The sequence below is a fragment of the Carassius carassius genome, chromosome 18 (genome assembly GCF_963082965.1).
Source record: "Carassius carassius chromosome 18, fCarCar2.1, whole genome shotgun sequence".
In the NCBI taxonomy this organism is placed as follows: Eukaryota; Metazoa; Chordata; class Actinopteri; order Cypriniformes; family Cyprinidae; genus Carassius; species Carassius carassius.
In genome coordinates this window covers 12175069-12187744 of record NC_081772.1, presented here as the reverse complement: position 1 = coordinate 12187744, position 12676 = coordinate 12175069, and the positions used below count along the sequence as shown (strand labels likewise).

The window sequence follows — 12676 nt, the reverse complement described above, 5'->3', positions numbered from 1 at the left end:
CACATAGTTTTGAGAATCCACTGTTTAGTTGGTCCTGATAAGCGTTCGTCGTCAGAATTGTAAACACAGCGGCTTTCTTCTTTCGTGAGGGGGTTTAGCGCCAAGGTATCTTTGTTTCTAGGCGGAACCTTAAAGAACGCAACACACAAGTCTCGCGGAAATCCTGTAGAATTCAACCAATCCGATGACGACTTCAACACTCCTGAAGTGTTCCCAATTGTGTGTCCCATATGCATCAGACGTTTAGCCAATGGTCCGTGGTTTAGCCAACTATGACTGGGGTGACCAACCCTAGCTCTGCCCCTGTGTTAATTGGGTTAAATATTTTAACGCCATTAAACTAAAAAAATATATATTTATATATTTTGTTTTTGACAATATTTATATATTTATATATTAATATATATTATTTATATATTAAGTTTTTGGCAATAAAAGCTTATTCTGATTCTGACAGCATTAGGATTTTGGGATGAACTATTGTTTTACTATTTGGCATGTTCAATAGTACAGCTGTGCAACAAATCTCATATGCAATAGGCAAAATCAAACATATTTATTAAACTGCATTTACATACTGTCACAAATTCTGTGCAGTACATTTCCCCTTGCATATATCTATAGAAAACAATGGTTAAGTGTTCTATATATACTCTGCTTACTTTAAACTTATTCTGTTTACTTAGTTTTGGCAATAAAAGATCATTCTGATTCTGATTAATACACAGCATTAGGATAAGTGAAACAAATGTTTGTGTTTGAGACCGTACACACAGTGATTTGCAGATGTATGCATGTATCTATTTACAATATAGTGTTATCTTCCTAATGCAGTAGAGTGGTCTTTATCTAAAAGAGGAGATCTTCCCTTTCTTAGGTCCCATCAAGATCCCCTGCCAAGGAATCTGGTGAATCTGCAGCAAAGTGATACAGGGGAAAGCCGCAAAGCCATCTGCAAAACAGCTAAGGGGCAGAGTCACAGTCTATCTATAGGGGTTTTGCGTGTTTAAGGATGCAGGGGGTGAGGTGCGTCAGCAAATCACAAGGGCAAGAACCAGAACTCTCCAAACTATCTGTTATGCATCCATTTCCTGTAAGCACGACTGCCTGGACCTTCTGCCAAACCAATCTGTGCTTGACAGACAAACTCTATTAAAGCCATCGTGCCTGTGATTTTGAACACAGGTGCAGCAGAGAAATGTGGGGTCACTCCACTCTACTCCCACCCCTTTCACCATGCTCAGTTTGTGTCTTTAAGGACATGAACAGGTGTGTGTGTGTGTGGCCTGAAGACTTCAGGGACTGTAACCCAAGAGGACCTGGTGTGCTCTGTTGCCAAATAAATGCTCACAACTCACCCAGTCCTGCCACTGACATGAACTTAAGAAAAGGTGAATACACAAAATCGCCCCTCCCACAATGCTATTTTGAAATGTACGCACATGCTCAGCCCAGGTCTCGAAAACTGCAAAATTTTTCAGTAATCTAAAAGATGACGTTTCTGTCTCCAAACACATCATAGATCATTTTAAGTACAGTGACATCTAAAAGTCTGAGACCACTAGGGAATATGCATTTTTCTAATTAAATGCAATGCTAAATGCTAAATAATTTAGTGGAATTTGAGTGGAATAAAAAAAGAATATTTTACATATGTTTTGTTGCATCAAAAAAAAAAAACTAAAATATGTTATATTTTATATATATATATATATATATATTTTTTTTTTTTTTTTTTTTTTTTTTTTTCTCTCTAAGATTAGAGTTAGGGATTTTCAAAGACCAAAAAATTCTGACTTCAGACTCCACTGCCAACTTGTCAATATAAAAAGAACAATTTAGAGTAAATTTTGGCATTTCATGATGCTCTCTCATAAAGTGGGAGTTTGAAGAGATGATTCTTTGACTTTTCCTTATCTCAGCTGAACTCTTATTCCTTAAATAACTCAAATTCATTGTCAGCTACTGCACTTCACCAAATAGGTGGCTCTCACCCCTGTGTGTGACAGCTTAATGAGATTGTTGAATGAGCACACATCTTTATCACCTCCATATCTGCATCCAGTTAACTTGCAGAGTCTTTCAAAAATTCTCTGTGAGAAAGATATGCTCAGAAAAAGTTAAAGAAAAAGTGGTTCAACTAAATACTGACACAAGGAAGTGATCCTTTTCCAACTCAGTGATTGTTTTTTTTTTTTTTGACATGTTGGTGTTATATCTTTCACTTGGATGTTCAAAGTTGCACTGAGTAAATACAACTGGATAAAACAAAAACTGTCTGTCTTCATTTCAGGCTGCAAAGCAATACAATGTGATTTTTGAAGGGCGTAATTCTTTTCTATACCCACTGTAGTTTGTTCAGTTTGTTTCTCACATCTAAAAAAAAAAAAAGAAATATTATTAAAATCTAAAATCAATTTTAATATATTGTAAAATGGAATTTATTCCTGTGATGGCAACACTTAATTTTCTGCAGCTATTACTCCCGTCTTCATGATCCTTCAGAAGTCATTATAATATGCTGATTTGCTGCTCAAGAAACATTTCTTATTATCAATATTGAAAACAGTTGTGCTGCCTAAAATTTTTCTGGAAAACATGATACATTTTACCAGGATTCTTTGATACACAAAGTTCAAAAGAGCAGCATTTTTGAGAAATATAAATCTTTTATAACATTATAAAAAGGTGAATAAATATTACAGTATTTTCATTTACGGTTGAACTTTCACTTTAAGAGCTTGCTTGGGGATTTCCTCTGACCAATGCTGTTGTGCTCTTAAGTAAGCTGTCAGCTCCAGGGACCCCAAGGCAGTCTCACTGCTGCGAGGCCCATGTGTTAGACAAGCAAAAGCTATGCCACATATCTGCTGACTTTGCTGAGACAAGAATTCCTGTGTAATCCCGCTAAAACTAATAGCCTGAAGTGGATTTTATAACAGATAACGAGCTAAACCTATACAACCATCTGATGGAATCCTGTCATATGAATAGCACACTAAACACGCTTTACAAATGTGACTACAATAAACACCCAAAACAAACACTCTTGAGTCTGAGCACTTTGTGTTATACTTTAGCACAGATGGCTTGTTCCCTTTGGGATAAACCAATGCCAGAGGCCGCAACAAGAGCAGAGACATCAGTCTGGGTTCAATTAATCTGAAGGAAGCTCAATGAGCTGAGGCTACCACATGAAGCTCATAGACCACAGACGAGTCAGCAGCCTTATTCGAACAGTAGAGGGATGCGCACACACACACAATTCAGTTCACGTACTGCGGATTTCAGCTGTGGCCCAAAGCTCTGTGGTTTACCTTTTACCTGGGCGCCTCTCATTACTCATAGTCACTAAAGCTATCAACACTCAGAGCCTCAGTGATAGTGGAATAGTGAAAGCAGATAAGCGCAAAACACTTTAAAATCACCACCTCAGTTACTGATCAAAGATACACATGCTAAATGCTGTCAAAAAAGTCTGGTGTGCTGCAAATGTACTAGTGTATATTAAAGGTTATCTCTAGGAGGAGTTTCCTAACCAAAACTTTTTTGAAGAAACAAGAAATGGAAGAATATTTGTGCTAACATGTCAAATATGCTGTTCATTTTGTGGTAAAAAAAAATCCTGTACTTTAAATTAAAAACATGCACACACGCACACACACGTTTGTTTTTGTGAAAAGTGGTGACATCCCATAGGCGTAATGGTTTTTATACTGTACAAACTGTATTTTCTATCGCCCTACACCAACCCTACTCCTAACCCTAACTCTCACAGGAAACTTTGTGCATTTTTACTTTCTCAAAAGAACTCATTCTGTATGATTTATAAGCGTTTTGAAAAATGGGGACATGGGTTATGTCCTCATAAGTCACCCTCTCCTTGTAATACCTGTGTCATACCCATGTCATTTTTACAAAGTTGTGTCCTGATATATCACAAAAACAAGAGCATACACACACACACACACATATATATATATATATATAATAATAATACATTTTATTTATAATGCGCTTTTCTAGAACCCAAAGTGCTACAAACAAATAAAATTCAAAAACTACAATAAATGCAATACAAAGTAAAAAGTATAAATCATAAAATACTCATTACAGTACAACACAGTAGAATATTACTGACAGTCCATATGTAACGATAAAAACTCCATAACTATGGGAAGGAGGCGGGAACCAGCGGACAATCAAAATGAAACTTTAATGCTCAAAATAAACATAAAACAGCGCATCAGCCCCTCATGGACGATTGACGCGCACAAATAAAAAGCAAACACAAACTAAAGCCAGGCCTGGTCCTCTCTCGTCCTTCACTGTTGTCACTCCAGTTTTATATCCTTCCATCTCCTCCGTGGGACTCGAGACCGGTGGGTTGAGCAGGTGTCGCTCATCTCCAATCACACCACCGGCCTCGCTCTGTTCCCACGTCTCTCGGCCCCGCCCCACTCGTCACATACCCCCATCGCCCCTCGCAGGCCGCCCCTCGATACTCCCGAGACTGCGCTCTACTACCCCCCCCCTCCCCTCCCTCCGGGGGGGACCGCTCACGGGGACCTGCGGGAACCTGGGGGTAGGACAGACGAGGCGAGAGAAAAGGAGATGGAAGGAGGAGCGACAGAGACGAGAGAGGGGAGAGAGGAGAAAAAAAAAATTTCCGGTTCCCAGACGCACTGCTGCTCGGCCTTCCACCAGCTGGGTGATCTCCTCCGCAGTGCCTAGTGGTGGCACTGGACGGCCCTCGGCGGACGGCACGACACTCCTCCGCCGCCCGGTGGACGGCGACGGTTATTCTGGTTTTGGGCAGCAGGCAGGAGTCCTCCGTTCCCTGCTCCTCCGGATTCCTTCACGGAGGCAGCAGGCTCCGGCCCCCTGGCGAACGGCGCCGACTCCTCCGCTCCCTCACGGACGGCAGCCGCCCCTCCACATCATGGTCGGCCTGCAGCGAGCTCGCCCATCCCCGGCAACTCACTCCAGCCCACCGCCTCGAGTGTCCATGGCGGCACACTCCGGGATCTTCAGCAGTGCGTCCCTCCTTCTCCCGGGTTTTGGCACCACTGTAACAATGTACAAACTTCATAATTATCGGGAAGGAGGAGGCGGGAACCGGCGGACAATCAAACTGAAACTTTAATTACAAAATAAACACAGAACAGTACATCAGCCCCTCACGGACGACTGACGCGCACAAATAAAAAGCAAACACAAACTAAAACCCAGGCCGGGTCCTCTCTTGTCCTTCACTGTCGTCGCTCCAGTTTTTCCAGTGGGGCCCCGCCCCACTCGTCACAATATATATACACTCAAGGATTATTAGGAACACCATACTAATACTGTGTTTGACTCACTTTTACCTTCAGAACTGCCTTAATTCTACATGGCATTGATTCAACATGGTGCTGAAAGCATTCTTTAGAAATGTTGGCCCATATTGATAGGATAGCATCTTGCAGTTGATGGAGATTTGTGGGATGCACATCCAGGGCATGAAGTTCCCGTTCCACCACATCCCAAAGATGCTCTACTGGGTTGAGATCTGGTGACTGTGGGGGCCATTTTAGTACAGTGAACTCATTGACATGTTCAAGAAACCAATTTGAAATGATTGGAGCTTTGTGACATGGTACATTATCCTGCTGGAAGTAGCCATCAGAGGATGAGTACATGGTGGTCATAAAGGGATGGACATGGTCAGAAACAATGCTCAGGTACATTACACCACCAGCAGCCTGCACAGTGGTAACAAGGCATGATGGATCCATGTTCTCATTCTGTTTACACCAAATTCTGACTCTACCATCTGAATGTCTCAACAGAAATCGAGATTCATCAGACTAGGCAACATTTTTCCAGTCTTCAACTGTCCAATTTTGGTGAGCTCATGCAAATTGTAGCCTCTTTTTCCTATTTGTAGTGGAGATGAGTGGTACCCGGTGGGGTCTTCTGCTGTTGTAGCCCATCCGCCTCAAGGTTGTGCGTGTTGTGGCTTCACAAATGCTTTGCTGCATACCTCGGTTGTAACGAGTGGTTATTTCAGTCAAAGTTGCTCTTCTATCAGCTTGAATCAGTCGGTCCATTCTCCTCTGACCTCTAGCATCAACAAGGCATTTTCGCCCACAGGACTGCCACATACTGGATGTTTTTCCCTTTTCACACCATTCTTTGTAAACCCTAGAAATGGTTGTGTGTTAAAATCCCAGTAACTGAGCAGATTGTGAAATATTCAGAACGGCCCGTCTGGCACCAACAACCATGCCATGCTCAAAATTGGATAAATCACCTTTCTTTCCCATTCTGACATTCAGTTTGGAGTTCAGGAGATTGTCTTGACCAGGACCACACCCCTAAATGCATTTAAGCAACTGCCATGTGATTGGTTGATTAGATAATTGCATTAATGAGAAATTGAACAGGTGTTCCTAATAATCCTTTAAGTGAGTGTATCTATATATATATATATATACAGTCGTGGCCAAAAGTTTTGAGAATTACATAAATATTAGTTTTCAAAAAGTTTGCTGCTAAATTGCTTTTAGATCTTTGTTTCAGTTGTTTCTGTGATGTACTGAAATATAATTACAAGCACTTCATACGTTTCAAAGGCTTTTATCGACAATTACATGACATTTAAGCAAAGAGTCAGTATTTGCAGTGTTGGCCCTTCTTTTTCAAGACCTCTGCAATTCGACTGGGCATGGTCAGGATGCTTTACTGTTGGCATGACACAGGACTGATGGTAGCGCTCACCTTTTCTTCTCCGGACAAGCCTTTTTCCAGATGCCCAAAACAATCGGAAAGGGGCTTCATCGGAGAATATGACTTTGCCCCAGTCCTCAGCAGTCCATTCACTATACTTTCTGCAGAAGATCAATCTGTCCCTGATGTTTTTTTTGGAGAGAAGTGGCTTCTTTGCTGCCCTTCTTAACACCAGGCCATCTTCCAAAAGTCTTCACCTCACTGTGCGTGCAGATGCGCTCACACCTCCCTGCTGCCATTCCTGAGCAAGCTCTGCACTGGTGGCACTCCGATCCCGCAGCTGAATCCTCTTTAGGAGACGATCCTGGCGCTTGCTGGACTTTCTTGGACGCCCTGAAGCCTTCTTTACAAGAATTGAACCTCTTTCCTTGAAGTTCTTGATGATCCTATAAATTGTTGATTTAGGTGCAATCTTAGTAGCCACAATGTCCTTGCCTGTGAAGCCATTTTTATGCAACGCAATGATGGCTGCACGCGTTTCTTTGCAGGTCACCATGGTTAACAATGGAAGAACAATGATTTCAAGCATCACCCTCCTTTTAACATGTCAAGTCTGCCATTCTAACCCAATCAGCCTGACATAATGATCTCCAGCCTTGTGCTCATCAACATTCTCACCTAAGTTAACAAGACGATTACTGAAATGATCTCAGCAGGTCCTTTAATGACAGCAATGAAATGCAGTGGAAAGGTTTTTTTGGGATTAAGTTAATTTTCATGGCAAAGAAGGACTATGCAATTTATCTGATCACTCTTCATAACATTCTGAAGTATATGCAAATTGCTATTATAAAAACTTAAGCAGCAACTTTTCCAATTTCCAATATTTATGTAATTCTCAAAACTTTTGGCCACGACTGTATATATATATATATATAGAAAATAATATAGAAATAGAAGAAACTACATGATCAATTGAACTTCTTGTATTTCCACAACTGTTACACCAAGAACAATATACACCATCATTGTAGCACACGTGATATTAAAATAAAACAAAAGATATGAAATGTAACAAACTAAATAACACACAAAAATACTACTTTATAACTAATATAACTCATTGCTGCATTTTAAAAAGGTATGTGCAAAATAAAACTCTTTAACAATTATTTTTATTACAGTTTCGGCAAACAATTGATTACATTACCATCGTGAAATACAATACAAGAGGGGGATGCTACGCCTATACTCTTCATGCATAGATGATCTGCAACAGTCCTTTGAATGACATTCAAGATGCATGAACAACTCTTATGTCAGCATATATCTCCTGATACCCACAATGTTTTACATGCCAGTGCAAGGAAAATGAACAAGTAAATTGCAGCTCATGAGGAGAAGTTAAGCAATTTACTCTTTTGGGGATAATTAAACTTGTTTAATGTGAGGGGGAAAAAAACATTCTTGTCAAACATTTGTTGTACTCAAGAAGCTTGTCACTGGAAAACAAAATCTGAAAGCATTAAATCAAATTAATTAAATGGCAAATAGATCTTTTAGTGATTACAATCTAGTGAAAGAGTCCATTACAATGTACAAAATTTTAAGTATTTAAGTATTAAGTATTTTAATTGATTTCTAACAGCTCCTTGTTCTTCTGAGCAATGTTTGATTTTTCATGCTTTAACTGGGGCCTCCTGATCTCATTGCCATTTAAAGTTTAATGCTTACTATAAAATTAATATTGAAGTCCTCCAAGGCCATTTTTACTGTAGTTGCAGACGGACAATGCAGACTTAAATTTACAGTTTATAGCTAATATGTTATAGTGCAGTCATCATTATACAGATATCCCATCCATCACTCGATGGCAATGCCAAAATTGACCAATCAGAAAGAATTAAGTATTCCAGTATTCCTTACATGTTGTAAGATAAGGATTTGTTATACTAATCCAGATCTGCAGTTCTATTTGCAATTTTTTTATATGTTGTGGTGGTTGTTGACTTTAAAATATGATACTGTTCAAATAAAAATGGTGTTGAAACATCAGTGGCCTGGCTTGTTAAACTAGCTGATGCAATGACCTATGGAGAGCCTGAGAACTGTGTGCGTATGTGTGGTGGAAGTATTAACTTTTAAGAGGCTAAATATAAACCCTGGAATGCAGAAGGCTTCCAGAACAACATAAACTCCAAATAAGCCCAGTGCTACTGTACTGGCAAACTCTACATCTTGATTTAAAAAGGTGTGTCTAAACAACACAGTCAAGTCTCATCAGACCAACATTACACATTGGACACTGTATTCACTATGAAACTCTGTTTTTAGTTTTGTTTTTATTATTTACATTTACAATAAATCAATTGTTTTCCCATGGGCACTGACTCTACACTTATTTATTACAACTTGATTATATGCTGCCCATTATTTATTCCCTTCAGAGAGAAAAAAAAAACTTGATTATCTGAGCCTTCTTTCTGATTAAATAAATAACTATTTCTACTACATAAACAAAAAGAAGCGAATAATAAAAAACGAATAACATCCGGATGCATTTAAAATGCCCAGTAACTGGAGTGTGAAAACCATGCGACAGCAAAGGCACCCAACAGCAAAGACAGAATTGGGGCACCTTTCACAGAGGTCTAGGGTGCATTAATGTCCACTATTTAGTGAGACTGTAACCTTCACTGCAAGAGTTCTCACTCTAACGCTTTAACAGGGAAGTGAGATGTCACACACCTGCGTCATGCAAGATGCTATAACAGACTGGAATAAATTGGTAGGATAGATTTGATGTATGTTGCATATACGTTAAAACAATGCTGACACAAATTCATCAAAACATTAACTCAATATATATTTTACACATTTTCTATTAGATATCCAACTGAAGCACCCAATAGCTTTTTATATGCATAAATTTAAAGCACTGTGTTCCAACCTAAACTGTGACTTATCTCAGTACTCCTAATTAACTATTTTATTAGATATCATAAGGCCTCTTTACACAGCTGAGTTAAAGGGATACTCCACCCCAAAATGAAAATTTTTCATGAATCACTTACCCCCATGTTGTTCCAAAGCCATAAACGCTTTGTTCGTCTTCGGAACACAATTTAAGATATTTCTATGTATTTATGCTTTGATTTGAAAGAAAACAGTGCAGCCTTGTGGCACGGATGACACAGAATAAGCAGAGTAATGTGGAGAGACAGAGGAGACTGTTGACAAAGGAATTGTTAATTTGTAACTGTTAATTTTGTTTTATTCACGCACCAAAAGTATTTTTGTCGCTTCATAACGTTATGGTTGAAACACTGATGTCAGATGGACTTTTCTGATGATGCGTTTCATACTTTTCTGGACCTTGAGAGTGTAACTTACTTGGCAGTCTATGGGACAGTCTCAATCCCCCTGGTTTTCATCCAAAATATCTTAAATTGTGTTCCGAAGACGAACAAACCTTTTAAGGGTTTGGAATGACATGGGGGTAAGTGATTAATGACAAAAAATTAATTTTGGGGTGGAGTATCCCTTTGAAGTTGTCATGGGCCTGCTCAAAATTCTGTTTACAAATATAATGCCGGATAAAAGCCAGACTAAATTATGCCTGCTCTGAGCCACTTCAGCCCTAGTCTTAGCCTCAGCGTCATGCTCACGGACCGTTGGCTAAATGTATGATGCATATGGGACACAAAAGTGGAAACACTTCAGGAGCGTTGAGGTCTTCATCGAATTGGTTGAATTAAACAGGACATGTGTATCGCGTTCATTAATGTTCCGCCTAGAAACAAAGATGCCGTGACACGAAACCCCCTCATGAAAGAAGAAACCCATTGAGTTTACAATTGTGACGACGAGCGCTTATCAGGATCATCTAAATGTTGGATATTCAAAAGTATGTTAAATATTTAAAGTTCGTGGCATAGAATCTTTAAAATACGTCCAATAGTTTTACACACCGGTCTGTTATTGTGGCGACATTTCCAGGCCCCTAACTTGATGCTGAGCAAAACGAACTGTGATTGGTTGTTTGACATGTCGGTCAAATGGCCTCATGGATGGACCTTTGCCAATGAAAGCTGCCAGATTCCAGACCTTCAGCCATTAGTCTGGTTATGGTCTGGTTATGCGAGACTACTTCAGCCCCTACAGATATAAAGATATAATTTTTGTGTAAATACATTTATGCCACCTCTGAGCAGAAGAGGAAAACACCTAAATGCCAGTTCAGAAGCGCTTCTATACAAACATAGCAGAGCAAGTTGGCCATTAGTCTTAAACTCTTGTTTATGTCACAAACATCTGTAGATAGCTTTATCTATTTCTTCTGCATTTGTTTACATTTATTTATGAATTTATAAAAAAAATAATAATAATAATTCCAAATAGGGAACAATTTTGCAGAAATGGAAAACCATATGACAATTTAATTTTGGGATGGAAGTAATCTGACCCTTACAACTGAGGTATTATTTACAAAAAATCTAAATTAGCTTAGCTTAAATTAGCTTTGTGACTGATTATCACAAAGGCTGATGCAATGCCTCATCTGGACACCCTGTTTGTATATGTCAAATATCATAAAGATCAGCAGTTCACAATATAAGCTATTAGCTGCTAAAATAAAAACAATATCTATTTCATAATTTTTTTAAATTGCTGTGTAAAAAAAAACAAACGGAAAAATAAATAATTAATTGCATCAAATGTACTGTGCACTGTTCATTACTCTATACACAATTTAAACTATATGGTAGATTGCATGGTCTTTAGAAAATGAGTGCCATCTGAAATCAAACTTGTGAACATGCTATTTGCACCATACTGCAAAATTGCTTAGAATATAGTGTGGAAGTACAGTAGGCAAAATGGGACACACCTACAGTAATTGAAGACTTGAGGATGGGATTTGTGACTAATCCAGCAAGTTTGGAATCTTTGCAGTTTAATGTCTTTTTTGCCCAAATAATTTTAATAAAAAAAAAATGTTTTAATTAAATAAAATAAATACAAAAATCATAATAAAGAAGAAAATGCTGTTTGGGTCTTGGTGTACATGAGTGTATGTTAAAAAACAACAACAACAACAACAAAAAACTAAAATATGGTAATTACTGTGCATAACATCTCTGCCTAACCGCCTCTACATTTTTATAACGTACTAAATAACTTCAATGTAACAGTAGCTAATTCACACCACGGTGTCATATCATCGGTTACACAGGTAGGAAATGCCATGCGCCACGGCATACCGTAGGCTATGTAACCAATCTGCGTCTAACAACAGAAATAAAAAAAGTCCTAAAGAAGGTGAGAGGATCGTATCAAATAGTAATCGCATGTGGTAGGAAATACAAAAAAGGCACTTCTTTATGGAATGAAAAACACTGCAGAATTAGGCTATATGCTCCAAACAGCGCACGAGCGCCATTTGGATAACTCCCCTGTTGCGTTCGAGACAATTACACCCAAGCAAAAAAAAAAAAAAAAAAAAAATATATATATACATATATATTTAAATATATATATATATATATATATATATATATATATATATATATATATATATATATATATATATATATATATATATATATATACTATATATTCCTTCTTAGAAAAACATGCACATCACAAACTTGCTAAAATTAAAGTGGCAAACATTATTTGTCCTTGCACCTGCCTGATGCTCACTGAATTCCCATTCACGCGCGTTGACTACAGGTGTGTCGCGAGCGCAAACTTGCACCTGACTCAAGTTACTAATAAGGGAATAATAATCTAAATATTAGCTAATAAGACATATTGCAATTATAAAAACGTAACGATGCCAAATAAATCAATTTGACCACAAAGAGAAGCCCAACAGCGTTGCTTTAAACCCGGCGTACAAGCCAACATTCTTGATGCCTCAGCATTACACTGCCTTTATCGTAATCAATCATCAAGAATGCGA

At 38.5% G+C, this 12676-nt stretch overlaps 1 protein-coding gene across 1 annotated transcript in view; it reads right to left on the bottom strand.

Annotated features, from left to right (window-relative positions):
- The window catches only part of LOC132092399 (ryanodine receptor 3-like), a 94058-nt gene that overhangs the window by 81198 nt on the left and 184 nt on the right, over nt 1-12676 (bottom strand). The gene's annotated exons all lie outside the window — the stretch shown is intronic.